The following is a 14,216-nucleotide window of genomic DNA, read 5'->3' as shown; positions in this document are numbered from 1 at the left end:
AATCAGGGTCTTACTCTGTTACCCAGACTGGAGTACAGTGGCATGATCAGGGTTCACCATAGCCTTGAACTTCTGAACTCAAGCAATCATCCCTTCTTAGCCTCCTTGTAGCAGGGACTGCAGGTACACACAATCACGCTTGGCTAATTGTTTGATTTTTTTTTTTTGTAGAGTTGAGGTCTCACTGTGATGCCCAGGCTTGTCTTGAACTTCTGGGCTCAAGCAATCCTCCCACCTTGACATCTCAAAGTGCTGGGATTATAGCCATGAACCACCATGTCCAGTCTGTCTTTTGCTGTTTTCAAGATTTCCTCTTTGTCTTTGTGCTTCAACATTTTGACTATGATGTATCTGTGCATCAATCTCTGCATTTCTCCTCCCTGGAGTTTACCCAGCTTCTTGAGTGTGTAGGTTGTGTTTTTCATCAAATTTGTAAAATATTAAGTCAATTTTTTCTCGAACATGTGTTCCTTCTCCTTTTTCTCACTTCTTTTCTTTTAGTGCTCCAATTGCATGGATGTTGGTGCATTTAATGGTGTCCTATATTCCCTGAGGCTCTGTTCATTTCTATCCATTTTGTGTGTGTGTGCATCTTTTCTGAAGATTGCATAATTTTTATTAATTCTTTATTTTTCCTGCCATCTCAAATTTATTATGAAGCCTCTAGTGAATTTTTCATTTTTGTGTATTCTCAACTCCAGAATTTCCATTTGGCTCCTTTTCTAATTTCTCTCTTTATTGATTTATTCCATTTTATGAGAGATTTATTATTGTCCCCTCATTCTTTAAATATAATTTTCATTAGTTCTTTGAAAATATTAGTAACGACCACTTTGAAGTTTTATATACTATGTCAAACATCTGGGCCTCTCAAAGGCAATTTCTATTGCCTGCTTTTATTCCTGCATATGGGTCATACTTTCCTGTTTCTTTGTGTATCTCATTTTGTTTTCATTATTGTCGAAAACTATACCTTTTAGGTAGTATATCGTAGCAATTCTGGATACTAATCACTACCCCCACTATGGGTTTGCTGTTTGCTTGTTTACTTGTTTAGTAACTTGGATAGGCTAATTCAGTAAAGTTTACTGCTGTCTGCCAGCAGTGTGCAGCCTCTGATCTCACTTCTATAGGGCATAGCCTTACAAAGACTGTGCAGTCTGCCTGACCAATAGTGATGTTTACCTGTGCTGTTTTTGTCTCTTTCCCACTAAGTTTGCCTCTGACCTGTCTCAGCTGGTAACCTCTACTAATTGCTACCTGATTGCTCTATTGTTCCAAAGCATAATCCAATTAAAGTCACGCCCTTTCCAGGGCAGGGTTTTGCAAAGTTTTGAGATTTCTTCTGACCACAAGACTCTTTTAAGGTGTTTCCTTCTCTGATTTTCTCTGTTAAAGTTTAGCTCTTCTACTGTTTTTGCCCCTATTAATTGCTAAGCACCAAAGTTTCATTGTTTTCAAGAGTACTCTTAGGCATGAACTTCAAGTTCTGTTCCAAAGAAAATCAGTTCCCTTAGGGAGAGCTGCAGAAATCTATGTTGTTATGGCCAGTCTCTCTCCAGTGTCACTGCACTGAAGTGGGGAGCATGGACAGTGGTCACTTCTTTCACAGTTCTACATCTGCTCTATGAGTGGGGTCCTGGGCAGGGACAGTGACCCAGGGGACACTGGTCCCCTGGTCATCTTGGCTTGCCCCTTCTGGTGTGGATCCTCTCCTCTACATGTGAGCTGAGTTGGAGAAATTTGGGCCCAGTATTTTCAGTCTGCTGTGCTGGAATAGAGTTTCTACCCTATGAGTGAGGGCTGGGTAGGGAAAGTGAGCCCAATTTTCCCAGCCAAACTTTCCCAGAGCAGAACTTCAGAAATACAAGTTGGAGGTGATGAGAGATGTCAGCAGCTTACCCCTCCCAGGTGAAACCATAACTCCATACGAGTACCTGAGAAGAGAGAGAGTCCCATCTTCTTGGCTGCACCTATCCAGAGTAAAATTTCCCTCATACTGAGCAGGGGGTGGGGAGAATCTGCCAAGCTTCTCATATTGGCAATCCAGAAGCCGCACTCCTCCATATCATTATGATTACAACCAATCAAACAAACAGAACATCAATAAATTATTCTGTTTGGATAGCAAATCATTCATATTTATATTGGTTTTTATTCATTTATATTTTATGTCTGGTCTCAGTTTACCATTTCCGTGTCCAACGTATTTTTAGAAAAATAGAAAATAACACAATTTAAATTTGATTTGATCTTAAATCGCAAACATCTGAATGTGTTTCCACAAAATGGAGTCAAATATTTTATTGTAGACTAAAACAAAATTTTTGTCTTTAGTAACTGAAACTAATTCTTGTTGAAGGTTACCTTTTATAATGTGGGCCAAATCCAATTAATTGAAGACTTTAAGAAAAAAAGACAAAGGTTCCCCAAAGAAGAGGGCATTCTACCTTCAGACCATCTTTGAACTTGAGATCACAACGTCCCCTCTTTCCCAAGTCTTCAGGTTGCTGGCCTGCCCTGCAGATTTTGAACTTACCAGCCTCCACAAACATGTGATCCAATTCTTTAGAATTTGCTCCTCTTTCTTTTGTTTAAAAATTTTATTGTCATTTTTTAATCTTGTAGACACAGGGTGTCGCTATGCTGCCGAGGCTAGCTTAACTTCTGGTCTCAAGTGATCCCCTCCCTTGATCTTCCAAAGTGCTGGGATTACAGGTATGAGCTACCACACCCTACCTCTCTCTCTCCTTCTATACACACAAACACACACATCCTATTGGCTCTGTTTCTCTAGAGCATGCTAATACAGAAGCCCTATTGAGAATTTCAACCAAACAAACTAGTTTTAAATAATTCCTTAGGTATTTTGTTTCCAGAGACTTTTTCTGTGTTAAATTTTTATTTAAAAACTATAAATACGAAACATTTTAAACTCACAAAAAGGTAAAGAGAACAATATAGCCTATGCCCATGTAGTCAGACTTAACATATGCTAACTCTTTCACAAGGTCTTTGTAGCAGGTTTCTTTTGAGGATTGTTTATTTGTTTAAGAACTGAAGCATTAGAAATGCATTTCCCTTAGCTTGTGGGGGCACATGAGACTACAGGCTTTTAAGAGAGAGTAACGGTGTTGAAACTGAACCCTTGGCCAAAGAAGAGTCTAGTGATTTATCTCAACAGATAAATAAGCCATTACCAGATGATTAAAGATGGAGTAATTTGTCATGTCACCTTCTCCTCCTTGAAAAAGAGAACCATCTGCTTCTAATCATAATCTTTGGGAGAATTCACAGGCAATGACCAATCACCCAGGGTGATGGATATTCTTCATAGACTGTCTGCTGAGGTTTTGTACTTTTGGTCTGTGAAGTAAAGATCTGTCATATTTGTAACACCCAGAACCTAAATTCCTTGCTAAAGTAGCAGCAATATATTAGCAAATTAAGAGAGAAAACTAAACAGAAATAAATGTTTTAAATGTTCCAAGTAGTAAGAATGAAATACAATGTGGTAACATTTCTGTGTACACAAGATACAATTTTTTCCTTTCTTTTGCATATCTAATTGGGACATGATAACTTATGGCATGATATTCACATATATCACTACATAAGAATCTCACAGACCCTGAGGCAGATAGAGAAGCTGGAGAATCACTGTTGTGGGTGGGGGAGAGAAGGAGAGAAGAGGTCTCTTTACTAGCAGATGACCATCAGAGACTGATATCCAGAGTTTCTGACTCTTCACACCCCACATGTGTGGTCCCACCCATATGGCATTAAGTATAGAATTGTCCAAAAATGGGAAATTAGATGTGGAAATGACTTTTCTTAGTTGACTGTCTTATTATCAATGTTCCCAAAATTTCCAGCAATTCTAAAAAAGCTTTTCTAAATTAAAATAAGTTCCATGAGAGTATTGTGACCATTTTTAACTTGTTGTTCAGTTTAGAGTCTTCCTCACCTGTCCATCATGCCAGAGCTCGGCTTCCAGCTACAAAGGGACACCTTCTCCTTTACAGAGGAGGACTGTAGGGGACACAGGAGGCCACCCACTCACTTATACTCATCTAGTGTCACTGAATACAGTACCACTTGCAGGAAAGGGTTAGAACAACTATCATTAAGCAGCACCACAGTTATCAAGAACAGGACAATGAAGACTAGATTGTGCTCACTGTGTGACAGAGAATTTTAGGAGGAGAAGTTTTCAAGAAGACAGAAGAAACAAAATCCTAAATCATACGCTAGTTTCAGAGAAAAGAGTCCTTTATTCTGAACCAAAGTTTTACTTGGATTCTCATGAGAGGTGACAAAGCAAAGTGTGGAAAGAACTAGGGCAGTCACTCTAAGGACTTTTCCCACACTGCTCTGTGAAAAGCCTGGGACAGAAGAACAGAGCTGGGTGAGGGAACTCTTGCCATGACCTTCCATGAGCAGCCTGAAATGATGCAGAGCTGGAATTTGTACTTAGACAGGCATGGGCCTGGTTGGACACCTGGCTCACCACCTGCGTTGAGTACCTGCCTCCCGCCTCTGCCTGAGGTTCGGAAGCCATGGTGCAGCTCTTGCCTGGATGCAGGGTGAACCCAAGTGAACTCTTTCTCTTGTGGCCACAGTCTCCCAGTGGGTGCTGGAAGTCTCACGCACTTCATTTTGCAGCTGTAGCTGCCACCTACCTGCAAAGTAGCCTTTCACCTTTAGGTAGCCTACAATCAGCCTGAGGATGGAGAGCTTGTCCAGACGTGCCCGCACATCCTCAGGGAAGGGCAACAAGTTGGTGAGTCGGCTCAGCTCTTGATTCAGCCTGTCCTGATGCCTTTTGGAAGGGTTGGTCTTGGCTCCTTCTGGAGGTGGTGGCTTAGGACTTAAGGGAAAAAGAAAAGTGATCATCATTCCATCTTCCTCTGCAATTTCACTCTAGCATCACCTATGGAGTTCCAAGGCTGTGCTGGCACAGTACAGTCCAGATCCCCATGTCCTGTAGTCTCAGGTTCTGCCCGTCCATGGTGCCCTGCCACCACTCTGCCCTCACTCCCTTCTCGCCTGTCAGCCTGTGGCCCCACTGGGTCCTGGGCACCTAAGAATCTTTAACACACACAGTTAGATCTGACAGCACTCAAAGTAGCAAGGCCAGCACTCCCTGTGTGAAGAGCTGGCCATCTTCCCAATTTACCCTGGCCCGATGCATGTGTATGCAATTTTTTTTTTTGAATTGGAGTCTCACTCTGTCGCCCAGATTGGAGTGCAGTGGCCACTTCTGGCCACAGCAGCCTCGATCTGCTGGGCTCTGGCAATCCTTCCGCTTCAGCCTTCCAAGTAGCCGGAATTGCAGGCATGTGCTACCACACCCAGCTGATTTTTGATTTATTGTAGAAGATGAGGTCTCCCTGTCCAGGCGGGTCTCGAACCCGCGGGCTCAGGCAATCCACTCACCTCAGCCTCCCGAAGGCGCAGGATTACAGGCTGAGTCACCGAGCCCGGCTGTGTATGCAATTTTTAAATGAGAAAATCTCTTCCACAATTAACACTGATAAGATTGAAACTCCATTTAGGAAAGTATTACTTATTAAAAATTGAGTATACACGCACGGAGTTACTCACTATCTATGTGTGTGCTTTCTCCTTTTTTCTTCTCTCTGTGTAAGAGGACTGGCAATTAAGTTTGTGAACTTGCCATCATGCACTCATGTTGGGAGCACTGTACAAACAACTCCGTAAGGTTGCATAACTTTGGTTTATCAGTGTCTCATAGCTGTGTTTGTGCCAACATGTGGCTGTGTCTTGCTGAGTGGCATTAATTATTGTTGTTGCATGTTTTTGTGTACCTTCACAAGAATGTCAGAGCTTGAATTAGAGCAAAGAACAAACATTAAATTTCTTGTTAAACTTGGCAAGAGTGGAAGTCAAATCAGGGATTTGTTAGTCCACGTTTATGGGAGTCATGCCATGAATAAAATGGCAGTGTACAAATGGATTAAATGTTTTTCTGAGGGAAGAGAAAGCATCACTGATGAAGAGAGGCCAGGATGGTCAGTAAAGAGCAAAACTGACAAAAACTTTGCAAAAATCCATTGAAATATGTGTCAAAATCATTGCCTGACTGGAGAAGCATAGCAAACCTAATAAACATTGATAGAGAAACAGGGAAATCTTAATGGAAAGTCTTGACATGAGAAAGGTGTGTGCAAAAATGGTCCCGAAGGAGCTCTTGCATCACAAGGCACCAGCTCACAGAGCACTGTCTGTGAGGAAGTTTTAGCCAGTAAACTAATAACTGTATTGGAACATCTCCCTACTCACCTAATCTAACCCCCCAATGACTTTTTCTTTACCCAAAGATAAAGGAACAGGACAACAAAGACTAGATTGTGCTCACCATGTGACAGATAATTTTAGGAAGATGCAAACATTGCAAAAATCCATGTGTGCTTTGAAAGGAAGACATTTTGATGAAATTCAGTACATCAGTGGTAATATGATGACAGCTCTGATGGTCATTCCAGAAAAATAGTTCCAAAATTAATTATCATAATACTATAAGAAAGGGATTGGCAGTAGTGGGAAACTGCCGGGGAGGAGGGGTGGGATTGACAGTTGAGAGAAACTTCAAAGGGAGGGAGGGGCACACCTCATCAACAAGGGTACCTGCATAATCAATGTTTGTATACCTAACCCTGAATTGTACCCTACATCTTTAAATTAAAAAAAAAGAGTTCCAAAATTGCTAGGTGGACTAGACACTGGCATCAGTGCATAGCTTCCCAAGGAGAGTACTTCAAAGGTGACTGTAGTAATATTTAGCAGTGAGGTATGTAGTACTTTTTCTAGGATGAGTTTGTGAACTTAATTGTCAGACCATGTTTGTGTATGTATATGGACACATGTACACTAAGAGGACACCCCCCAAAACTGGAATTATCTTTTGGAAAGAGGGTTTTTTGTGGTATAGATTTCCCCGGCTAAGTAAGTATTCTAGGAAACCATTGGCATCGTGTATCAGCTAGCATTGTTGTGAGAGAATGCATTCAGCTTTTTCTGGAGATTCTTTCAACACATTTACCCATTTCATGATGGTGATTTATGTGCATACCTGACCACACTACACTAGTGTTCTGCAGTTTTTGACTAAAAACAGCATGACCCCATATCCCACCCTACCTATTCACCTGATCTTGCCCCAAGCAATTTTTGTTGTTGTTGTTTCTCCAAATGAAAAAAGTCCTCAAAGGGAAACATTTTGCCTATGTGGAAGAATTGAAACAAACAAACAAAAACTGCAGAAGCACTAAAAGGCATCCAAATTGATGAATTCAAAAACTTTTTTGAGCAGTGGAAAAAGCATCTTGATAGGTGTATTGCATCAAACAGAGAATACTTTGAAGGTGACTGAAGTTAAATGTAAGAATAAATACATAATTTTTTAATAAATAAATTCCCGGTTTGTTTGAATTTCCTCTTGTATACAAATACATACATACATATAAGTTCTCTCTCTCTCTCTCTCTCTCTCTCTGTGTGTGTGTGTGTGTGTGTGTGTGTGTGTGTGTGTGTGTGTATACATTAATCTCTTATTGTCCACCCATCTCTGCAATCTCCCATCATCTACATGGAAGAATGATTCCTGCGAGGTTTAAGTCACTCTACCAGTCATCTATCTTTATTCTGAGTTTCATTTTCAAAAGTTCCCACATTTCCCATAGATAAAACAAAAGGTTTCACATGTGGCTTGGAAAGAACAGACGCTGGAGGCTCTCCTCATGACATTGCATTCCTAGTGCCCCATCTTCGTTTCTCGTGGCACAGTACTGCCATGGGAGAGGGACTGCCAGTCATTAGTTCAAGACATTCATGAGGATTTAGTTCTCCAAAGTAGCATGGATAAAATTACTTCTATTATCTCTCCCAAAATAAAACAATCTCAATCTCTAGTGAACAGGAGTAAGTTCAAAACATAAAAAGCAAAAGGTATAATGTTTTAAAAGGCTAAACATTTAAAAGACAAAGAGAAAATCAGTCAGCTAAATCAAATAGAAATGAGAGGTGATACAATAAACAAAGACTTTAAAGTGCCTTTTATAACTGTGCTCCAGGATTTAAAGCAACACATGAACATAACAAAGAGAGAGAAATGGAAGCTATTATAAAATCAAATAGACCTTCTAGAGATGAAAAAACACAATATCTGAAATTTTAAAAATTGTGGACTGAGCTTGACAACAGATTAGACCATACAGAGGGAAAGATTAGTCAACTTAAAGACTAACAACAGGAAATTATCCAAACTGAAGCACAGAAAAAAGGCTTAAAAAAGTAAATAGAGCCTCACTGTCACGAGAACTACATTATGTAGTCTAATATGCATGTAATTGAAGTCACAGAAAGGAGAGAGGGGAAACTCTCTCCTAACTGTGTAGTACATTATGTAGTCTAATATGCATGTCATTGAAGTCACAGAAAGGAGAGAGGGAAGGTAATGGCTGAAAAATTTCCAAATTTGATGAAAGTGACAGACATCTAAGAAACTCAATAAACCCCAAGCAGGATTAGCACTTTTGTGCACATGGACACACATATACACCAGATCAAGGCACATCATAACCAAATTGCTGAAAACCAATGATGAAGAAAAAATCTTATAAGTAGCCAAAGATAAAAGACACGTTGAATGCAGATGAATTAAAGATAAGAATTAATGCTGACTTCTTATCAGAAAGAATAGAAGCCAGAAGACAGTGGGATGAAATCTCAAATATACTGAAAGAAGGAAATTATTAACCCAGAATTCTATGTGCAGAGAAAGATTCTTTAAAAATGGGAGTAAATAGACCTGAATTACAATAAATGTTCATAAAAAGATGTCCAAGCTGTAAGAAAACGATACTAGATGGAAATGAAAGAATAAAGAATGCTTTTTAGATGACAAAAATGAGGATAAATATTAATTATTTTATTGATTTTAATTTATTTAAAAGATAATTGCTTAAAGAAAAACTAACAACATTGCATTATGGGTTTTATAACATATGTAGAAATGTGTGAAAACAGTAGCAGGAAGAATGAGGGGACATGGAAATATGTTGTGGTAAGATGCTTACATTACTCATGAAATAATAGATTACTTGAAGGTAGACAGTAATAAGTCAAAGGTTTATATTATAAACCTTAGAGCACCCACGAAAAAAAATATAGTATAGTTAATAAATCACAAAAAGATATGTGATATACCAAAAATATTAAACTCAAATGAAAGTAGGGAAAGAGGAACATAAAAACAAAGGATAGATGGAACAAACAGAAAACAAACAGCAAGTTGGTAGATGTAAGCTCAACAGTAATGATAATTACAAAAATGTAAGAAAGCAGAGAATATCAGACTGGATAAAAAAGCAAGACCCAACATTATGGTCAAAAAAAACACAATTTGAATGTAGAGACATAGGTTAAAAGTAAAAAGATTGCAGAAGGTATACCACATACACAGTGATCATAAGGAAACTGGAATGGCTATATTATCAAACAAAGAAGACTTGAAGACTAAGAGTATTACCACAAAAGAAGGATATATTCATATTAATAAAATGGCCATAACTATCTTAAATAAATATGCATATAATAAGAGAGATTTAAAATATGTTAATCAAAAACTGACAGAACTGAAAGGAGAAATAGATAAATCCATAATTAGAGTTGGTGGTGTCAACATTTTTTTTCAAAGTAATTGACAAAACAAATAGTTAAAAAAAATTATTAAGGATACACAACACTGCCTGTCAACCTAATATGATTGGCATTTATAGAACATGACACTCAACAATGGCAGAGTTTTTTCCATGCACACATAGACATTCATCAAGATAGATCATATACTGGGCCACAAAACAAGTATCAATACATTGCATTGAAACCATACAGAAAATATTCCCAAATCACAATGAAATTTAGGAATCAATAACAAAAAGGTATCTGAAAAAAATCTTCAAATATTTGATAGTTAACACATCTTTAAGTAACTCATGGATCAAAGAAGAAACCACAAGGGAAATAAGAAAATACCTAAAAAAAAAAAAAAAAGAGAGAGAGAGAGAAAATACCTAAACGGCAATGAAGGACAACATGCGAAAATGTGGAGTACAGTTAGAGCAGTGAAAAGAAGGAAAATTATAGCTTTACTTCATTAGTAAAGGAGAGGGTTTTACAATAAGTGATCTCAACTTCCACCTTAAGAAATTGGAAAAACGAGAGCAAACCAAGCCCAAATTATGTAGAAGAAAATAATAAAGATAAATGCAGAGCAACGAAATAGAAAATGGACAAACAGCAGAGGAAATAAAGGAAGCAAAAAGCTTTGACGATATCAATAAAACTGATAATCAGCTAGCTAGAGTAAGCAATCCCTACAAAAGAGAAAATATAAATTAACAATAGAAAAAAGAAAGGAAATAACTATAGGTCTTACAGGTATTAAAGGAGAATATCTTCACAAACTTAGAATATGCAAAGATTTCTTAGGTCACAAAAAGAACTAACTATAACAGCAAAAAATTGACAAACTGGACTTCAAAAAAATTAAGCAACTAAAGTCAAGCCACAGCCTTGGAGAATTTATCTGCAATATACATAGCTGGCAAAAGAATTGTATCCAGAATACATGAAGGACTTTTACAAACCAATTGGAAATTGAAAAATAATTTGAATAAACACTTCACGAAAGAAGAAATACTAATGGCCAAAAAGCACATGACATCATGGTCAACATCACAATTCATCAGGGAAATACAAATTAAATTAAGACACCTGTACACACACACCAGAATTGCTAAAATTAAAAAGACTAGCAACACATGGCTGGAGGGAATTTGGAGCACCTGAAACTCATTCATTGAAAAACTATTTTAGTTTCTTAAAATATTAAACTTGACCCAGCTATTGCACTCCTAGGTACAGTGGTCTCCCCATAAGTTCTAAGACCACAGTGGATGCCTGAAAATTGGGAGAGCAACAAACCATATATGCATCATGTTTTTTCCTATGAGGTATGACAATTAAGTTCATGAACTTGTTCTAGAAAAAGTACTACATACCTCTATGTTGTATATCACTACTATTACCTTCGAAGAACTCCCCTAAGGAAGCTAGTGTTAGTGCCTAGTCCACCTGTGAAAGCAACTTTTGAACTCTTTTTCTGGAATGGCTATCAGAGCTGTTGCATTACCATTGGTGCCCTGAATGTCATCAAAATGTCTTTCTGTCAATATTTCCTTTATCTTTGGGTAAAGAAAAAAGTCACTAGAGGCCAGATCAGGTGAGTAAGGAGGGTGTTCCAATACAGGTTTTGGTTTACTAGCTAAAAACTCCCTCACAGACAGTGCTGTGTGAGCTGGTACCTTATCGTGATGCAAGAGCTCCTTCAGGGTCATTTTTGCACATACTTTTCTTACGCCAAGATTTTCAGTTAACCATCTCTCTATCAATGTTTATTTGGTCTGCTACACTTCTCACAGTCAGACAACGATTTTGACACACAATTCAATGGATTTTTACAATGTTTTCATCAGTTTTGCTTGTTATATCTGCCTGACCTCTTTTCATCAGTGATGCTTTCTTTTCCCTCAGAAAAACATTTAATCCATTTGTATGCTGCCATTTTCTTCATGGCATGGTCCCCATAAACTTGGACTAACATGTCCCTGATCTGACTTCCATTCGTGCCAAGCTTAACAAGAAATTTAATGTTTGCCGTTGCTCTAATTCAAGCTCTGACATTCTCGGGACTACACACAAAAACATGCCACAACAATAATAAATGTCACTCAGCAAGACACTACCACATGTTGGCATGGACACAGCTATGAGACACTGATAAGCCAAGGTTATGAAATCTTACCGAGTTTTTATACAGTGCAATCAATGTAAACGCACAGTGGCAAGTTTGCAAACTTGTCAGACCTCACATACATACAATCACATTGTATAGGGCAGGTAGTGTACACAGTGTGTATGTATTGGAATAAAGGGATGATTCACAACCTGGGTAGGGTAGAGTAGGATGGCACAAGATTTCATCATGCTACTCAGAACACAGCACAATTTAAAACTTAGGAGTTTTTATTGCTTAAATTTTCCATTTAATACCTCAGGACTGTGATTGAAGGTAACTGAAACTGTGGAAAACAAAACCTCAGATAAGGGGGACTACTGTAGTTATTGGAATGAAATGAAGACATATGTCCGTAAAAAGCTTTATGTAGGAATATTTGTAGTCCTTTATTCATAATAGCCAACACATGGAATCAGCCCAGATGTCTACCTATAGAAGAATAGCTAAAAAGGAAAAAAAAAAACTGGTATATTCATAAAATGAACTACCACTTGACCATGAAAAGAAATAAACTAATGACACATGCAATAACATGGATGAGTCTTAATTGTGAAAGAAGCCAGACACAAAAGTATATACAATATGGTTCTATTGATAATAATTCTACATTAGGCAAAACTAACATATGGCGTAGAAATCAGACCATAAGTTGCTCTGAGCAGTGGTGGCAGCGCAGTTAAGAGCTTTCTGGGAATGTTCTGTATCTTGATACCTTTTCATTAAACTGATGAATGATTTAAGATTGTCCATTTCTCCGTATGTAAATTATATATAAAAATAATAAATAAGGACAAGTTTTAAAAATTCTTCCCACAAAGGCTACCTAGGTTTAGATGTTTAAAAAGTGATTTCTGTCACTGTCTGAGGAATTACAGATTTCCAATTTTACACAAATGTAGAGAAGAGAAAGGGGAATGTCTTTAAATCATTTTTATAAGGCTAGCATAATCTTGATCCCAAGCTTAACAAGAATAATTCAATAAATAAAAATTACAGGCCAATCTTACACACAAACAGATATTGAATCATAAATCCAAAAGTAACAAACCACATGCAGTGATATAGAGAAAACATAATACATTGTAACGGGTAGAGTTTATACAAGATTCAATTTTTGCTTAACATTAGAAAGTCATTAATGTAATTCATTATATTGAAAGACCAAAGGAAAATTATGATCATCTCAACAGAAGAAGAGCATTTGACACAATTTGAATTTTTGTTTTTCGAGTAGGGGCTCTCACTCTGTTACCCAGATTGGAGTACAGTGTCACAATCACATTTCACCACAACCACGACTTCCTCAGCTCAGTAAATCCTTCCACCTCAGCCTCCAAGTAGCAAGGACTACAGGGTATGCCACCACGTCTGGCTAATTAAAAAAAAATTTTTTTTGTGGAGATGAGGTCTCACTGTGCTGTTCAGTCTGGTCTCAAATTCCTGAGCTCAAGAAATATTCTCACCTTTGCCTCCCAAAGTGCTGGGATTATAGGCATGAGCCACCACGCCTGAACGTAAATGTGATTTTTAAAAATGATTGTTTTTAAAAAGTCTGCAACTTGAAACTACGGATCCACAAAAGGACTAATATCCAGAATCTACAAAGAATTCAAACAAATTGACAGGAAAAAAACTAATAACCCTATTAAAAAGTGGGCAAAGGACATGAACAGATACTTTTCAAAGGAAGACAAATGAGCAGCCAACAAACATATTTTAAAAAGTTAAACATCACTAATCATCCAAGAAATGCAAATCAAAACCACAATGGAATGCCATCTCATACCAGTCAGAATGACTTTCATTAAAAAATCAAAAAACAATAGATGTAAATTAGGTCAGCCCCTGTGGAAACCAGTTTAGAGATATCTCCAAGAACTAGAAATAAACTTACATTTGACCCAGCACCCCCACTACTGGATATATACCCAAATCACTCTACCAAAAAACATGCACTTGCGTGTTTAGCACAGCATCATAATAGCAAAAACATGGATCCAACTTAGGTGCCTATCAAAAGTGGACTAGATAAAGAAGATGTGGTACACATACACCATATAATACTATGCAGTTATTAGAAAACAAAAAGTCATGTCTGATGCAGCTGGAGACCATCATCCTATGTGAATTATCACAGAAACAGAACATTGAATACCAAATGTTCTCCCTAGTAAGTGGGAGCTAAACACCGAATACACAAGACAACAGACAATGGAGCACTCCTAAAGAGGGGAGAGGGAGATGGGTAAGTGTTGAAAATCTGCCCACTGGGCACCATGCCCATCACTGGTGATGGGCTCAACAGGAGCCCAAGCCTTACCATTATACAATA

The sequence above is a fragment of the Carlito syrichta genome, unplaced genomic scaffold, assembly GCF_000164805.1.
Source record: "Carlito syrichta isolate Samal-C Ts95f unplaced genomic scaffold, Tarsius_syrichta-2.0.1 Scaffold315115, whole genome shotgun sequence".
In the NCBI taxonomy this organism is placed as follows: domain Eukaryota; kingdom Metazoa; phylum Chordata; class Mammalia; order Primates; family Tarsiidae; genus Carlito; species Carlito syrichta.
This window is presented reverse-complemented; position numbering follows the sequence as displayed.